Raw genomic sequence first — 18478 nt, 5'->3', positions numbered from 1 at the left:
GTTGTGGCCTCTCCCGTTGCAGAGCACAGGCTCCAGACGCGCAGGCTCAGTGGCCATGGCTCACGGGCCCAGCCGCTCCGTGGCATGTGGGATCTTCCCGGACCGGGGCACGAACCCGTGTCCCCTGCATCAGCAGGTGGATTCTCAACCACTGCACCACCAGGGAAGCCTGCACGTGCATTTTTAAAACTGTCCTTTCTCAATGCAGCTGTCTTGGAAGACGGGGCAGGCAAAGGGCCGTGTCTCATCCTGCTCCGTATCCTTGGCAGCAAAAAGGTGATTCTGAGGGGGCTGTGGAAGGGGAGGGAGAGGGCCCTTTCCTGCCCTTTCTGCATCCAGGGGGCACACACACCCCTTTCCCACCTGGCTTCATTGACCCCTCCCAGCAGTGATGACACCACAGTTGGGGTCAAGAAACTGAGGTTTAAAGAGATTTGTGAATACGTTCGAGATCACGCATAGTGTGATGATGGAAATCAGATTTGAACCCAGGTGTTTCTGATTCCAGAGCCCGTGACTGGACAGGGCTCCATGGGAAAAACCCACAGCCAGGACCGGTGGGGGCAGCTGGTTAGTGGCAGCCAGCGAGGGCGCTTTGATCAGGTGGCCCCAGCGTGTGGCCCACTGACCTGTACTCCAGGGTTCCTGCAAAACTGGGTAGAATTGGTCACGGTCTACAGCTAGTTATCCTGATAGTGATGAGCCCGGGCTGTGCAGCAGGCACAGTGTGCAGCTGGCGAGCCAGGTCTGAGCACCTCCTTCACCAGCCTCTGCCTACAGGGTTGTCATGATGACACAGGTAGAGCACATGTGATAGTGCTGCACACCCAGGAGTGATCAAAATGCCATTCAGAGTCATATAATAATACTTATCATTATTTATCTTCTGGCCTCAGAGTGCCAAGAAATGCTTTTACAAGAACTAGCGATTTCCAGAGACTTCCAAAAGGCGAAACGTGAGAGAGCATCAAAAGTAACTCAAACTTCTTGTGCTTGGAAGCTTATTGGACTCAAGTTCACCCTGGCAACTGGTTGTCAGGGAAAAATATTCTGGATTTTTAGAATTAACACACAGGGATCGGCAAAATGCTGCCTGCAGCCAAATCCAGCCCTTGCCTATTTCTGTATAAACCATGAGCTAAGACTGGTTTCCACAGTTTTAAAGGGTTGTGAAAAAAAATAAAGCCAAACAAAAGCAGACTCTGAGAGAGACCCTACATGGCCCACCAAGCCCGGATTATTTCTATCTGACCTGTGGTGGAAGGAGGTCGCCCACCTCTGTTCGGAAACATTGTTCCCCCAAGTGCAACCTATAGATGCAGGTATTAAAACAGGGATTTTGGGAAATTCTGGGCTGAGCAAAGCTAAACGGAGAACTGAGCTGCAGGGCCCTGAAGAGCCTTTAAGTCCCCAAATTTATTTGACCTAGGAACTCTGTCTCTATGGATCACCTTGAGGACACACGTCCTAAGACAGTATTTTAAGAAACGCTGATGTAAGAATTTTAATACAAAGTCATCTCCACCAGTTGAAGTCTAAAAGAGAAAAGTACAGGCCAAAGTCACAAGTTGTAAACAGTCAGCTTTTAAAGATATCAGTTCTGGTAGGTTTCATATGAGGGAGAATGGTTGAGAAAGTGAGATGCCCTCCAGTGTTTTTCATTTCTGTGGATGAGTTAGTGTTTTACCTTTGCATGATAGTGGCAAAATTACGATGGGAAGATTGTATTGTCTCCAACAAGTGCCTTGAACGCTTTCTAGAAGGCTAGGCCATTGGTCTCCTGCCCCCTCCATTGGTCCCTGAGTTTCACCCCAGGACATGATGTTTGCACAGAAGAAATTCCTAACAGACTGGAGCATAAGTCAAGCCAAGCTGAGCTGTTTGTTGAGCCCAAGGCCCCCGTCAAGCCTGGAGTCATTTAGTGAGGAGAAGCCTGGGTTCATTATTTAGTGAGGAGTACGTGAAAGGCCCGATCTGACCAAGGTAGACACAATCCAGCCAGGATTGAGCCAGAATTATAACAGGGCTCAACCTTCCTTCATCTTGCGGCTTCAGACATTTACAGGCACCTATTATGTGCTAGGCATTGTGCTAAGTGCTGATGGATACACGCACAACCAAGACATTCTTTCACCCTCTAGAAACTCATGTTCTTCATAGAGCTGATAAACACTTGTTAGGCTGTGACTATGTGCCATTCAGGGAAGCATGATAGCTCCGACCTTGGCCTTTATGGAGCTCACAGTCTAGGGAGAAGATGACACTGAGCAAGTAACTGAATTACAGTTCAGCTCAATCCTGGGACCAGAGTGTTGAACAAAGCAGATGCAGTCCTCCCACTCCTGGAGGTCACAGCTCAGTGAAGAAGACAGACACGTGCGGTAAGAGTCACAGGGCAGTGTGGCGTTTATAAGAAGGATGAGAATGGCTGTTATGAGCTTACAAGAGCCATGATGCTAATTTTGAAAGTGTGTTGAGGAAATGCTTAGTCTGTTGAAGGGGTGCTAAGGTGTTCACAAGACAGATGTGGGAAGGGCATTCCTGGAGGAGGGAATCTCGTGTTCGGAGCAGAAGGATAGGAAAGAGTGTGGCGTGTTGGCCACAGAGGGCAAGGAGGCTGGGACCACGGTGCCACCAGAGTTCTGAGAGGGGGAGGGAGCCTGAGCCCCAACGAGGGCTTTGTTCTTACCCTGTGCATGTTGGGGGCATTTCTTAGATTTAAACTATGAATGATGACCAGCACGGCTGAAGACATGTGAATTACGTGTGCTTCCTGCCGATGGCTCGGATCGGCTGAAACCTCCAGATCAGCTACCTTGAGATGGGAGAGTGTCCCCAGAGTGGGCCTGGGTCTGTCACTCCGGCAAAAGTGTCAGGCATCACGCAGCTTCGTAATGTGCCCTTTGAGAAGAAGACAAGGGCTTCCTTGAAACCACGGACCCTCAGCTGCTGAGGCGACCTGTATGACAGAAAGAGAAATTTCAAAATTCAGTTGTTTTAAATCCTAAATGTTTTATAATTATGAAGTCTATCTGCTCTCTCAAAAATTAAGAATGAGTTTTTGTAAAATGACACAAATAAGAACTTGCCAATACAGATATAATTTGATTAGTACAAGATATGTTGGGTCACCCAAGGTCTTTGTCCAAAAGCTTCAATCTTTCAACCAAGAAACACTTGATGAGTTTTTGTTGATGCTATTGTATCCCTCTTTTCAAAGCACCATCTTGCACAAATTCATCTTTTTTAAGAGTGAAATTTTTTCTTATTTGTTTTAATAAAAGTAGAGTTGATTTACAATGTTGTGTTAGTTTCTGGTGTACAGCAAGTTGATCTATTTATTTTATACATAGTCGTGTGTAAATGTTAATTCCTCCAAATTTGAATTAGTTTTACTTAAGGGTTTTTCAAAAGCCCTGTAGCTGAGTGAGGCATGCATGGGTGTCCAGGAAGAGCATGCACCCAGCCACAGCCACAAGCCGGAGTTCCAGGTCTGGCTCCCCCATTCATCAGCCATCTCGCTTGGGGAAAGTCTCAGAACTTCTCTGATCATAATTATTGAAAATTCGAAAGGACCTTGGTAATAATTAATCTGTCCCTTTATCTTCTGAATGAGGAACTCGAGGCCCATTGTGACGGAGACTGGGGAAGACCACTGCGCAAGGCGAGGGCAACACCACGCCTGGACCAGAGCCCCTGGGGTCCTTTCCCTTATTCTTTGCTGCCTGACTTGTCTGAGCTTCCTCATCTGTAAAATAGCAACAGTCATTCCTGCCTTGCCTTCCATACTAGCTTGTGGAGAAGAGAAATAGGATGAACGTGGAGAAGCACACGGGGAGTTGGAATTCACTGTCCTGGACATGTACAAGGCTGTCGGCCACACAGGACAGGAGGGCTTGTGTTCACCATGGCCTTCTACCCTTCTGGGGCCTTTTCACTATTACTTTGTAATAGTAACCTACACACTATGGTAAGAATAATAGATTAGCAATTTAGAAGTTTCCGACAAGATTATTTACTTCTTGAACACCTACCAGGTGTCAATGTTTTGTTAGGTACTTATTATTCAAAGAAGGGACGGGGATTCATATTTACTGAGTGGGGTGTTTTGTGTGTGTTGCTTTGTCACATGATTTATTTCACATAACCCTCCCTGAAACCACCTGAGGTTAGGCATTCTCTTTGCTGATTTATTAATGAATAAAGTGATAAGCCGCAGACAGCTGAAGTCACCTGGGCAGCCTTACAGAGAAGGAAGTGGTCATGGAGTTTCGAGAGCAGGTTTTTCTAACTCCAAAGCTCTAGTCCTCCCTTTCCATTGTGCCCGCTGTCGCCTGCCTATGAGTGGTTTTGTTTTGAAGGCACAGGGTCAAAACGACATTCACAAGAGTAGCCAGCATTTCCTGAGCAGTTTCTGTCTGTGATCCCCTGGCAGGTACAAGTGTTACCTTCTTCCAACCTCACGAACAGCCGGCGATGAGGTCCTGTTATGAAATGATTTCAGAGGTGAACGGCAAGCCCAGGAGGCAGGTGGCCCACCCCACCTCGCCTCGCCTGGGGAGGCAAACTTAGATAGTTCGGGGAGCCCTGGCTCTCACCACCACCACCACAACCATCCCCATGTGTGCCCTGCACTGGGGCCTCTGTCCTAGCAAGAGAGACGAGCATCTGTCCATGTTTTAAAACAGTATTTTCCAAACTGCTCAGAGTTTATCACAAGTAAGAATTTACTTAAAATTTTCCATTGCAGCCCAGTATGTGTGTGCTCACACACACACGATCACAGAACCAAAGTTTCATACAATGCTACTTACCTTTACCATAGATCAGGATTTCTCAGTCTCAATGCTGTTGACATTTGGGCTGGATACTTCTCTTGCGATGGGCATCCTGCACGCTGGAGGATTTTCAGCGGCACTCCTGCCCTCCACTCACTAGATGCCACTAGCACCGACACCCACAGTGTGACAACCCCAAATGTCTCCAGACATTGCCAACATTCCCTTGGGGAAAAACACCCCTGGATGAGAACTAATGCCATAGATGGCGCACTCATATTTTCTATACTATTCAAGATTATAGTCTATTTATTAAAAAAAAAAAAAAAAAAAAAGCAGGTTGCAACCTCCTAAGCTGATCTGACCAAGTAACAGGTCTTGTTTTGCCATTTGAAAAGCAGTATTATAGGACTGTGAGATTGGGGGGGGGGTGTTTTGTAAAGGGGGGGAAATAGAAGATAGCAATTTCCAGAAACAATGTGTAGCAGGAATTTTATAATAAATGAGGAAATCAATAATACAAGCTTGGTAATAAAAATATGGTGACTGGAAGGTCCTGGTTAGAGGTGACGGAGCCTTCTGAAATATGAAGAGGCTAGACTATTTGGGAGACCTTGTAAATTGTTCAGAGATGAATTCTTCTCCTGACCATTTGGGGAGGGGATAATACAGCTAGAAAGAATGTGCTGAGTTCTCTCCCAGCCTCCCTACAGAGTTGAAACACAGGTGCCTTCAGGATTTGAGAATGTAAATTGATAAAATGATTTTTTTCAGTGCTTTGTGGCCACCTAGAGGGGTGGGATAGGGACGGTGGGAGGGAGACGTTAGAGGGAGGAGATATGGGGATATATGTATATGTATAGCTGATTCACTTTGTTATAAAGTGGAAACCAACACACCATTGTAAAGCAATTATACTCCAATAAAGATGTTAAAAGAAAAAAAGGATTTTTTTCATCAAAGTATTTATTTGCAAATTCTACCCATAAACAAGACTAATGACTTTATAAAAATGTAAAAATAATAAATATAACCAGAAAAAACTATGAACAGGAGGGTTTTTTCTTCTACTTAAAGAAAGGATAGAAATGTATGCAATTTTCTGAGAGCTCAAAATCTAAACACAGGCTCAGTATCAACAATAAATTCATGGGGCCTTGGTGACTGCTTTCACAGTTTAGCTCTCAGTATAAATTGAACCCCAGCATGAGCATACAAGGGTCTGAGGAGGTGAATAAAACAATGGCTTGGAATCATATAGGTCTGAGTTTGAGTACGGGTTCTGTGTACTTGCTATGGGACCTTCCTCAAGTTACTTAGTTCCTCTGCACTTCATTTATCTCATCTTTAAAATTGGAATGATGATATCTGTCTCAAAGCTGTCTCAAGGCTTCTAACCTCTTGAAAGAAATAAGCCTCCCAGTGCCTGACCTATAGTATGTACTCAGTAAATGCCATATAAATAAAAATCAGTATTATTATTGATGAGTAGCATTGATATTAGACAAAATTCTTGGACCTTGGACACTCCAGGCTTGCTCTGGGTAGAGAGTGAGCTGCTGGGAGCATCATTCTCAGCTGTACTTTTAAAAAAGTCTTCTGTATAAATGGATATTAAACAAAACAAATAGATGCACGTCCAGCAAAAGAGATGTGTTGGTTGAAGTCACAGAGGGGTAGCTGACCACTGGTGCACGTGGGATCGCCCAGTGATGTTGCCTAGAAACAGGGCGTTGTCAAAGAGAACCTCACGTCAGGTTGGAGCAGTTCCCAGACAGCACAGATAATTTGCAATGGAAAAAAGTCTAATATCTGTTCCAGCAAAGTTCTTTTCTCTTGATTTAACTTCTTCATACTTGAGGAGATAATTTTGGAGGAAGAATGGTAGATATGGTTGATACTTCCCTTGAGAGGATGGCAGGTAAATGAGATAATACCTCTAAACACATTTTATAAACTGTGAAGTCACTGTGGAAGTGTACAGTTTGTCAAAATGACCATTAAAAAGATAGGGAAGCATGGGGAGAAAACGATGAAAGTTGGTGATTAAAAAATGGTGCTAGAAATTTCCGGCAAGTGCAGATCGGAAAGGAGACCCTACAAATGACAGATGTATCCTCCACTGGAGTGTTGACATAGGTCAGCAAGTTCCTAAATGTTTCATCAGGACAATAGCAGCTCGTCTGAATGACAGCATTCAACTCCAGTCAGGACCTTCCCTCTCCAAGGACAGTAAGATATTTTTAAAATCCCATCCTTTGTGACCATCATAGTTAGAAGGGCATTTTTATTATTATTATTTATTATTATTAATAAAATGTTTTAAGAAAACCAGAATATCTAGAAGAAACACTAAGACGGAACAAGTAAGAGAGATTTAAGATTGACTGCTTACAAAACCACTTAGCCTAGTGGATTCCAAAATTCCTCTCAGTTAGTTAAAGGGTGAAATTCCATTTTTTTTTTCTTTTCAAAAGACCTGTCATTAGAAAGCCAGTTAAGTAAAATAAATAAAACTATAGTTGCCCCAAGGATGGTAGGGGGCAGTGGATTCCCACCACTTTCCTCTCTCCAGTCAACCTTCAGGCACCTACCCCTCGGCCTCTGCCCTTGAGCCAGTGCCCCTGATGGGTGGACTTGGAGCTCCATGAGGGGGAAGGGGCTTTCTGGAGGCAGCTGAGGGTTCTCCAAGTGGTGCCATCCAGGAACATCCCACTGCCAAAGGGACCATCCATCCATGACCCATCTGGTGAGGATAAACATCCTGAAGAAATGATTTGCAGCACCAAGTGCTTTAGTGAAACGTGTCACCCACAGACATCTTCATGGAATACCAACTATCCATTTTCAGCACATATTTTGCAAATCCAGTCCCTGGCCCATACATGAAAATTCCCAAATAACTATGAAATGCTCTAGCTGAATTTCAATCAGCAAGAATTAAAGTCTATTTCTCACCTATTCATTTACCTGCCTCTTCTCTCCTGGCACAAAGACTGCATCAGGATCAGTCCCCCAGTATTTCCTTCCTGTCTGAGGATGTTCACATAAAAAAAGTATGCACTGCTATTAAAATAGATTATTTGTGAATCTACGTGACTATGCCGATATGTGTATGTGTGTATATATATGTAGATGTGTATATGTATATATACTTATGTGTATATGCACGTGTTTTTTTCATTTTCACTACCAGCCACCAACAATGAACAGTCTAGGGTCCCAGCTGCTTTCAGAACTGAAACCAGGGCTTTGTTGTGAATTCAAAACTTTGCACAGGGTTTGGTAATCTTAACGTCTGAATCAGTTGTTTTTGGAAAGGCTGAGGTTCAGTTTTCTTACATTTAGCTTCTGGAAGAGAGTGGGATTTCCCTTTGATCAACGAAGGAAAACTTGACTTCTGAAAGGGCAAACTGATTTCCACTTGGTCTCCATTCCTGCCTTCCTGTGATTGGCTTTTAAAGACAGTGGAGAACTTTGGAATGCACCAAAGGGAGATGTTTCTGCAGGAAGGCACACAGGTACTTTCCCTGTAACCTGCACGCCTTTTAAGGTGATAAACTGTCATTGTTTAAAATCTGGCTCCCTTTCTTCCCTCAGTAAGAAGTCGAAGTCTGCCAAGTTGAACTTTAAGGGTCTCAGCTGTTTTGGAGTGGTGTATTCACATCGTTAGGTTCATTTTGTATCTGGACTAATGAATGATATTCATTCAAAAACCAGCTTTACCTGGTTAAATCCGAGTTTCCTACATATGCGCTCACATGGGCACATATTTACCTCTGGCCTCGCCTCAAACAAGGAAACCTTTAATCCTGGAGGAAACTGTTCTTGCTATTAGGCTGGTGCTCTGGACCGGCTGTGCCTGCTCTCTGAGGAGCCCTCCAAGCAGATGGAAAGGGAGCCTGTATTGGGGGTGTTCTTGTACACATGGAGGATGTCTTGCCTATGCAGCAGATTCTGTTTCTATTTCTGAGAATTTTGTCAGGAGTCTTGACAAACGATGAGAACTGAAAACAGTTAGTCACAGTCGTGGGGCTCTCTTTAAGTTCACAGTCAGAACATCTTCACAGAAAAGCCAAAGGCAAAGATCCTTCACATCCGAAGGCGAAGATCAGGGCTGGGCTGAATATGGTTTTTAACCAGACAATGGTGTTTCGGTCTTGGGCTCAGGAAACATCATGACATTCCCTTTGTTTAATCAAAGTTCGTTCCAACTCGCAATTGCTGGCTGATTTGCAGGGCTGCCTTATATTTCCTGTCTCAGAGATGATGCAGTTGGTGTTGAAATCTTTACAGCTAATCTGAGCAAAATGTTTTCAACCAGTAAAAACCCAGCCAGACAATGTCATTCTCATTATCGATCAAAGAAATTTCTGAATTTCTCTGAATCGGGGAGGGACTCGGTTTCCTTTCACCCCATTCAACACACCCAAGTGAGTTCACAAAGATTTGAGAAGCAGTAACTCAGGAACGAGGAACCAAACCCTCTGCTACTGAAAGAGGTGATGGAAAAACTCATTTGGAAAACGCCTCTTGGCAGAACTGAAAACCCATTTGGCCTGTTTTTAAGGACCCTTTCATGTGGCCCCTGTTTTGCGTGGTGTCATTTTCTTGTTGTCTCATGTCAGGGAGAGGAAAGGTGTAGTGCAAAGGATATTCATAAATGCTTCCAGAAGCTCTGCCTGTGCTGAGACATGAACACAGGCAGAGCCCCAGCTCAAGGGCGAGAGGGGAGACGGCCTTGCAGAGAAGCCAGAGCTCGAAAAGGTCTGAGGAAGAGTGATAGACGTTTGCTGGGGGTGTGGAGGGTGTGAGCAGTTCTTCCTGGGTTGTTTGGTGGGGGGGGGGCAGGGAAATACTGAAGAGTCTTGAAAGATTGACGGGGTTTGCATGGGAAGGAAAGACATTCCACCCAACAAAAGTGCATGGACACAGGCACAGAGACGTGGCACAGCTGGGTCACCAGGAGCCCCTTCCACTCCATGGACTACATGGTGACTCTATAACCTTGGCTCATTTATTTAACCTCCTGAGATTTTGTTTCCTCAGCTATAAATCGAGGATAATGCTCATTTTGCAGGTTTGTTAAATAAGGATTATCTTAAGGGTTAAATAAGGTAATACGTACACAGCACAAAGTTTGGTGCATAAGACACAAAGTAGGAGGGTGATGGGCTGGGGTGAAAGGCGACTCCCTCCTCGCCCTGGGCTCCCCCCCTCTCCCCTACTTCCGTCCATGGAACCTCAGAAACGATGGGCAGGACTGGCGTTTGGTTTGCTGGTTTGTTTTCTTCATTTCATTGCATTTCTCCTGGGCTCTGGCCGCTCTGCTGTGCTGTTTCTGGGTCACTCTGGGCTCAGTTGGGATGACCACCAGTGTGTGAGGCACCCACCCGACTCCGGCTGCCCTGAGCAGAGTTAGTTTTTTCAGGACCTGTCTGTCCCTGCTGTCCGTCCTCCCCACTCCTGCCTGGAAGGCTTCCTTATGTCTCTGCATGAACCTGCGTGTGGTAGAAAGTCAGAGGTGGTCTGCTCTCACTCCCAGGCCCAGCAGGCTTGTGGAGGGATGGACAGTAGACAAACACCGTGGTTTTGTGGTGGGAGGGAGAAGGAGGCGGGGCTTCCACAGGCCCCGGAGTGGGAGACTGGCTGCCCTGCAGCAAAACAACAAGAAAACAGCGCAGCAATAGCCTTAGAGAAACCCCGTGGGTTTGCTGTGTCTGATCCAGAAAAGTAGGCAAATCGAAAATGTGGCATAAAAATGTTCCCTGCTTTGCCCAAATCTTATAAAATGAATCTGGAGCAAAGCCCCCTGAGGAAAAGATTTGCTGGTTCCATTTCTCAACTCTGTTCCTTGCTGTGTTCTTCTCCAGGTTGGAAAGGGAGCTATGAAAAGCCGCTCTTTTCCCTGGGGGACAGGGTGAACTGGAGGTGACTCCCCTCTGGGCAGACATCGCCTTTCAATAATTTGAAAACAAAAAGAAGAACTGAAGTCAGGAAATGTAGGCCATAGATTCCCCATAGGCAGGCAGTGAGGACACCGTGGAACCTTGGGGATTTTTCACCCCAGTTTTGTCTTTCCTTAGCATGAGTCTGGCCCAGTGCCCTGGACCTCATAGCAGCCCACAGCTGCTGCAAATTGATTTATCCTCTGATGAGAGCTGGGGCTGCTGCCTATAACATCAGAGAGACACTATTTTTCGGGCTGTTTTTTAAAGACACAATGCAATTTCCTTAGCTCTTTTTTTTTTTTTTTTTTTTTTTGCGGTATGCGGGCCTCTCACTGTTGTGGCCTCCCCCGTTGCGGAGCACAGGCTCCGGACGCGCAGGCTCCGGACGCGCAGGCTCAGCGGCCATGGCTCACGGGCCCAGCCGCTCCGCGGCATATGGGATCCTCCCAGACCGGGGCACGAACCCGTATCCCCTGCATCGGCAGGCGGACTCTCAACCACTTGCGCCACCACGGAGGCCCTCCTTAGCTCTTTTCAGTTCTTTTGGCCATCTGGCATTTTGGGGTACAAATTATGGTTTATAACTATTGTTTTTTTCAAGTAGGGATTGTTTTGAGATGCATGTGTCTGGGGGAGTACCGGGATGATAGGTCACATGATTCCCATAAAACATCCCAAGACACCTGCCACACTGGGCTGCTAAGCTCATTGCTTTTTTTTGAAAATGCTTTCATGAATTCCTTTTTTGTTACTATTTCTTACCCTTTTAGGACAAGTTGAACCAGAAAGTGAGGAGAAATATGTCCTGATCTAACTGATTGTATTCCCTGCCCAGTTAGGAAACTGGCAGTGGTTCTTGGAGCTAAGCCAAGCCATGGACATGCCTTAAGCAGGGAGGTCACCATGGGATGCTCAGCCCAGGATGCAGCCTTTCAGGAAAGAGCCCGAGCTGGCCAGAATGGAAGGGTCAGTGCAGCCTGGTGGGAATAACACAGGGCTTGGAGTCCAACAGACCTGCTTTGAGATCCCTTTCCACCTCTTTCTAACCCTTGAAAGAGTCATTTCATGCTTTTGGATTGTGAGTACTTCACTTAGAAAAGAGCAGAAATAGAGACACAGATGTAGAGAACAAACATATGGACAACAAGGGGGGAAAGCGGCGGGTGGGTGGTGGTGGTGGGATGAATTGGGATATTGGGATTGACATGTATACACTAATATGTATAAAATGGATAACTAATAAGAACCCGCTGTATACAAAAATAAATAAAATAAAATTCAGAAAAAAAGGAAAAGAAAAGAGTACAGCACAAGTCACCTCTTAAGAGAGTTGTGAGGATTAAGTTAAATGATGTAACATCTGCAAAACCTCCTTGATGGCAGGACACAGTAAATGCTCATGTGGCATCTACTACAGTGATTGTTTTATCTGGGATATAATCAGGCCACCTGGAGTGGCCAGAGCATGTCGGAGAGGGGGACTTGCTTTTGTAAGAATCTGCTCCCTCCTGCTGTTCCCTGCCCCTTGGGAGGGTGTTTCCCGTGGACTTGCCAGCACTATCTGCAATGTCAAGTTCAAGATTCCATTCTCAGGGGCTTCCAGAGCCTTCTGAAAAGCTCACCTGATCCAACTTACTCTGAGAATGCTTCCTTATACTCTGTAGCCAAACTGCTCATGAGAGCAATTAGTAACCTTACTTTGAGAGAGAAGCCACATTAGGAAAGAATGGGATAGAAGGGGATTGACTGGATTCACATAAACTCTCAGGCCACCCTGCACTGCACCTGTTTACCTCTCCCAGCCTTGGGGTTTGAATGTCACCTAAGACCTGGTGCCCCGTGGCCCAGGGATGTCATCTCAGTGCGTGCTTTGTGTCAAATAGAGTTAACCTCGCCTTCCAGCCCAGGTTGGAAAGTAACCCTAGAAATCCAGTCACACATATTCTGCCTTGACAACAACACATTTCCAATTAAAAGCACAAGTTTGCAGGTATGAATCATGAACTTTGTATAAATTCTTCTATGTGATGATTTTTTTTCTTGACACCAAATAAATTATACACAGTGAACCTGGCCTACATTTATACCACCTCATCTATGAATCGTGGGTTAACATCAAGGGAATTGATTAGAATGACAACTAACTTAGGGGGTGATGAGTACCCCATAATATGGACCCTGGAGGCAAATTATTCTAGAAGAGTGAAGAGTCAAAATAGTTTTTGTGAACCGAAGGGTTATATAATTCCTAGAGGTCCTTCCAGACTCAGAAACTCACCTCACATGTGCATTACTCATCTACCCCGTGCAAAGCCCTAAACCTGTTCCCAAAAGAGGCACTGATTATACACAGCTCTCAATGACCTACTTGCCTGGTCCCCCTGCTCTTCTGCCTGCACTAAGGAAGTACAAAGAAGGAGGATTTCAAAGCAAAGTTTGATTTTGAGATTAACTTTGTTGTGATAACCTAAGCTATCACTGGCCCATTTTTAAAGCTGTGTTTAATATCATCCTCCCTTTAAGAAGAAGTCATTTAATAAGCCTGGTAACATGTAACATGCTCCTGGGACCTGAGGCTATGAGCTGACTACAATTGACTTTCCATCGCTTTCTTCCTGGAACAAGTGCTGTTAGATTTGGGGTCATGTAAACATAGAACTGCAAGCAACCAGGGAGGCCCCTCCTATCTTTAAGCATGCAAATGAAGGAACCAAGGCCCAGAGAGGGTTAGCATTTTGTTCCATGACACACAGCACAACTAAGTACAGTTATAACTACATGGAGCACACAGGCTCCCTGAAGACATTCTGGTCAGTTCTCCCCTCCCCCATCTCCTTTGTCTTTGCTGCTCCAAGTAGCTAGTCTGTATACCAGCATCTTGATGTCATCTAGGAGTTTGTCATAAATGCAGAATCTCAGGCTCCAGCCCAATCCTACTGAATCAGAATCTGTACTTTGGGCTAATTGGCCACTTCCATGAAACTGGAAAAGAAAAACAAAACAAAAAACAAAAACCAGTGAAAAAAACTCTTAATTTGTATCCTGGTAAATTCTGTGAAATGTTTCCCTTGGATATTTTTTTTTATCTTCACATAATTAACTACCACCCACCCTTAAAACATACACACACAGATACATCATGCCAGACTTTTAATTGGCCACTAAAAGCTTTGGGTGCTTTTTTCTAAATATCTCTGTGATCTCCCCTCTGACTCCTTAGCTCCCTATCTGGAGCCCCCCTGACTCCTGGCTTCCTTTCCAGGGTTCCTCTCCATTGACACCAGAGTGACTTTTATGAAACTCAGACTGTTCATGCCCCTTTCTCAGCTTAAATCCTCCATAGATTCTTGTGTGGACTGAATTGTTCTCTCCCAAATTAACATGTTGAAGCCTTAGCCCCCAATGTGATAGGATTTGAAGATGGGGCTTTTGGGAGGTAATTAGGTTTAGATATGGTCATGAGGGTGGGGCCCCCATGATGGAATTAGTGTCCTTATTAGAGAACTTGCTCTTTCTCTCTTCACCATGTGAAGACACAGCAAGAGGCAGCCTTCGTCAAGCAAGGAAGAATGCTCTCACCAGAACCTGATCAGGCTGGCACCTTGATCTTGGACTGCCAACCACTAGAACTGTGAGAATTAAATGTCTGTTGTTTAAACCCCCCTTAAAACTCATTCTGTGATAGTCTGTTATGGCAGCCAGAGCTAAGGCAGGGTCTGTTCTGTCCAGGGAGGGAAGTGCAGACTCCTCTAAATGATTTGAAGATTGTACAGGATTGGGGCACCTTGCCAGTCTCTGTGTGAGTAAATCGAGCACTGCCATTTGTCTAGGAGTTGGTCCAAAGGTGGAAGTGATGGTGGAGAAGGGAGAACTCATTCTGAGCATCAGACAAAGGATACTGGACTTCATCCTGACTCAGCGTTTGTGTTGGTTAATTTTATGTCAACTTGACCAGGCCATGATGTTCCCAGACTCTTGATCAAACAGTATTCTGGAGGTGCCTGTGAGGGCACTTCTGGATGACATTAGTATTGGAATCAGTAGAACCCTAATGAATGAGGTGTCTGTAAGAGAGCAGAGTCAGGACAGTGGACTGCAGGTCTGGGGATAGCCCTTCCTGCCCTTCTCCAACTCCCATTTGGCCCAGCTGACTGGAGTGCCCAGGGAAGGTCAACATCTCAAGCCCCAGGAGAAGAAGATCAAGTAGTCATAGGATGGGAGTAAAACATGGCCTCCCCCACATATATCTGGAGCCTTGCAAGGGGCGCCTTTGTTCCTGCTCAGATAATGTGATCAGAATATGTGTGTCAACATTACCAGGTGGATCCTGAGGCTCAGCCACTGCTCTCTCCCTCCCCCAGACTCACCAATGCCTTAATGAGGCTGAGGAGAGGCAGCAATATGACCCCAAGGCCCCGCTTGTGTCCACCACTGAGCTGCAGCTGCAGAGTATTCACAGGGGATTTTATTACCTTATCTTCTCTTACTCAATCCAGATGTTAAAGATGATAGCAGAACCATCTAGAAAATGAGTTGCAGAATCTGAACAGAAGGTAATAATTCCTTGCACAGTTGTACATTTAGCTCCATTAGTTTCTTTTCAATTTAGATGATAGTAAGATCTTGCTAGGTGGAATAATGGAGGCCAGGGGTAGGTCCAGGTTGCGTGGCCGGAAGCATTGCCAATTTTTCAGGCTCTCTTTAAGAAAGAGAATACAATTTATAGATGCAAAATGAGAGTATTTATTTAGAATGAGAAAGAAAATTTTAGGAATCTGAAAAGTATCACAAAGTCTTAAAAAGCATAATATTTTCACTAATTAACTGCTCGAGACATCTCTGTAATATTTTACTTCCTATATTTTTGGCTGCATACTCTATGAAGTGCTTCTTCATTGGGCAAAAATTTATAATATTTTCTTTAGAGAGATGAGAAGAATAACTCAGTCTTCTTTTAGCACAGTCGATTGAAATCTATTTTAATTATTGATAGTTGGGATGCTTAAATATGCAACTCCACACATAGATGTACTCACTGTTTATTCTAAAGTCACAGACTTGTACCTCACAGACATGGGTACCCATTCAGATAGAGTATATCTTTTGGATTTCCATAAGCATACATGATGTATTTATAATTGCATATGCTACATTATTGATTGTATTCTTACAGGAGACAGCTTCCATTTTCACTGGGCATTGAGAACTGCATCCTTTGTTTGCAACTTCACATGACTGATGATTAGAAGAATTTTCCAGATTACCTTCTGGTTCTATATATTTCAAACCTTACTTCTGCTCCTTGATCCACTGTGTCAGATGTCATAAGATGCATTTCTATTGCCACATGATCTCTGGCCCTGGACTTCATGTCACAATGTCATAGGAGTTGGCATAGTGGGCAGCAAGAATACTCTCACAAGCCATCCTTGCACTGGGGCATACAACAATAACTTAACTACACATCAAAGAGACATAATCACTTAAAGAAGCCCCAATAAACCCAAACTAAGTGTGTCCCCACTTCTTATCCAAAATACAAAAATGCACAAGCCATGCCAATAGAATCTGAGAGAAATATGATAGGAGGAGAAAGAACAAGTAATCCTAACTGATTGCAGTTAAAATGTCTTCGTTTGACAAGTTTTTAAAAAGTATCAATTGTTAACCATATGGATGCATTGGTGGTCCCCAACCAAGGGCATGAAAGAAACCTACAAAGGACCAAGATCCTACAATTTCAGCTTCTTGGTAATTCTGCCTCTCATAGAGACTCAAAAACACTGTGCAGAAGAGTTGGGTTGAGCTTGTGTTTGTTCAGAAGTTTCCCTTATGACAAAGTTAATATTGCAGAAAAATATGTAAATTTCCTGGGCAAAACAAATTTTTAAAGCTCTTTAGGAGTCCTATTGGCATACAAATAATTGATATGCTAATTTAACTCATTCTCAACCATTCTTTGGAGTAAGTCCCCCAAAGATTTCTTCATTTACCTAAAAATGAGTATGAACACATACCATTAAAAGAAGGTTTATTTAAATGGAAACATAAAATGTTGGTCTCCGGATGTTCCCTGTCACAACTCCTTTAAACATTGTACTGGAAGACTTTGCTAATTCAATAAGACAAGAAAAGGTAATAATAAGTACACAGATTAGGAAGGAAAATATAAAACTGTCTTTGTTCACAGGTTACCTGGTTGTCTATGTAGAAAGACTGAAAGAATTGAGCAAAAAACTCCTGGATCTAATAGGTGATTCTTGCAAGATTGCAGGATACAAGCTTAATATATAAACATCAATCACTTTTCTATATACTAACAATTAACATGGAATTTGAAATTAAAAACATGATACCATTTACATTAGCACCCCCAAAACTAAAATGCTTAGGTATTAAATCTAACAAAATATGTACAAGAACTATATAAGGAAAACTAAAATACTTCGATGAATGAAATTGAAGAACTAAATAAATGAAGAGATAGTCCTCGTTCAAGAGGAAGAAGACTGAATACTGTCGAGATGTCAGTTTTTCCTAAGCTGATCTGTAGATTCAGTGCAATCCCAGTAAAAATCCCAGCAAGTTGTTTCATGGCGATCAACATGAATCTAAAGATTATACGTAGTGGCAGAAGACTCAGAATAGCCAACACAATATTGAAGAAGAAAAAACTTGGAGGACTGATGCTACCCAACTTCAAGAATTACTGTGAAGCTACAATAATCAAAACAGGTTGGTGCTGGCAAAAGAATAAAGTAGGTAAATGGAACAGAAGACAGTCCAGATATAGACTCATGTGAATAGTCAGATGATCTTTGACAATGGAACAAAGAAAATACAATGAAGCAAAGATAGTCTCTTCGATAAATGGTGCTGGAACAACCGGACCCCTCACATGCAAAAAAAACCACAAAAAACAAAAAACACTGAATCTAGACGAAGACCTTATACTCTTTACAAAAAATTAACTCAAAATGGATCATAAACCTAAATGTTAAATGCAAAACTACAAAATTCATAGAAGATAACATAGGGGAAAACCTAGATGACCTTGGGTGTGGTGATGCTTTTTATTTTTTTTGGTGATGGCTTTTTAGATACAACACCAAAGGCATAATCCCTGAAAGAAATAAGCTGAATTTCATTAAAATTAAAAATCTCGGGCTTCCCTGGTGGCACAGTAGTTGAGAGTCTGCCTGCCGATGCAGGGGAAACGGGTTCGTGCCCCGGGAAGACCCCACATGCCGCGGAGCGGCTAGGCCCATGAGCCATGGCCACTGAGCCTGCACGTCTGGAGCCTGTGCTCCGCAATGGGAGAGGCCACAACAGTGAGAGGCCCGCGTACCGTAAAAAAAAAAAAAAAAAAAAAAAATCTCTCCTCTGTGGGAGACGATATCAAGAGAATTAGAAGACAAGCCACAGACTGGCTTGTAATGAGAAAATATTTGTAAAAGACACATCTGATAAAGGACTGTCATTCAAAATACACAAAGAATTCTTAAACTCAACAATAAAAAAACAAACAATGTGACTTTAAAATGGGCCAAAGATTTTAACAAACATCTTGCCAAAGAAGATATACAGATGGCAAATAACCATGTGGAAAGATGCTCTACAGCATTTGTCATCAGGAAATGCAAATTTAAAAAACAATGAGGGACTTCTGTGGTATTCCAGTGGTTAGACTCCATGCTTCCAGTTCTGGGGGCACGGGTTCCATTCCTGGTCGGGGAACTAAGATCCCAC

This window comes from Mesoplodon densirostris, chromosome 14, assembly GCF_025265405.1.
Source record: "Mesoplodon densirostris isolate mMesDen1 chromosome 14, mMesDen1 primary haplotype, whole genome shotgun sequence".
Classification (NCBI taxonomy): Eukaryota; Metazoa; Chordata; class Mammalia; order Artiodactyla; family Ziphiidae; genus Mesoplodon; species Mesoplodon densirostris.
This window is presented reverse-complemented; position numbering follows the sequence as displayed.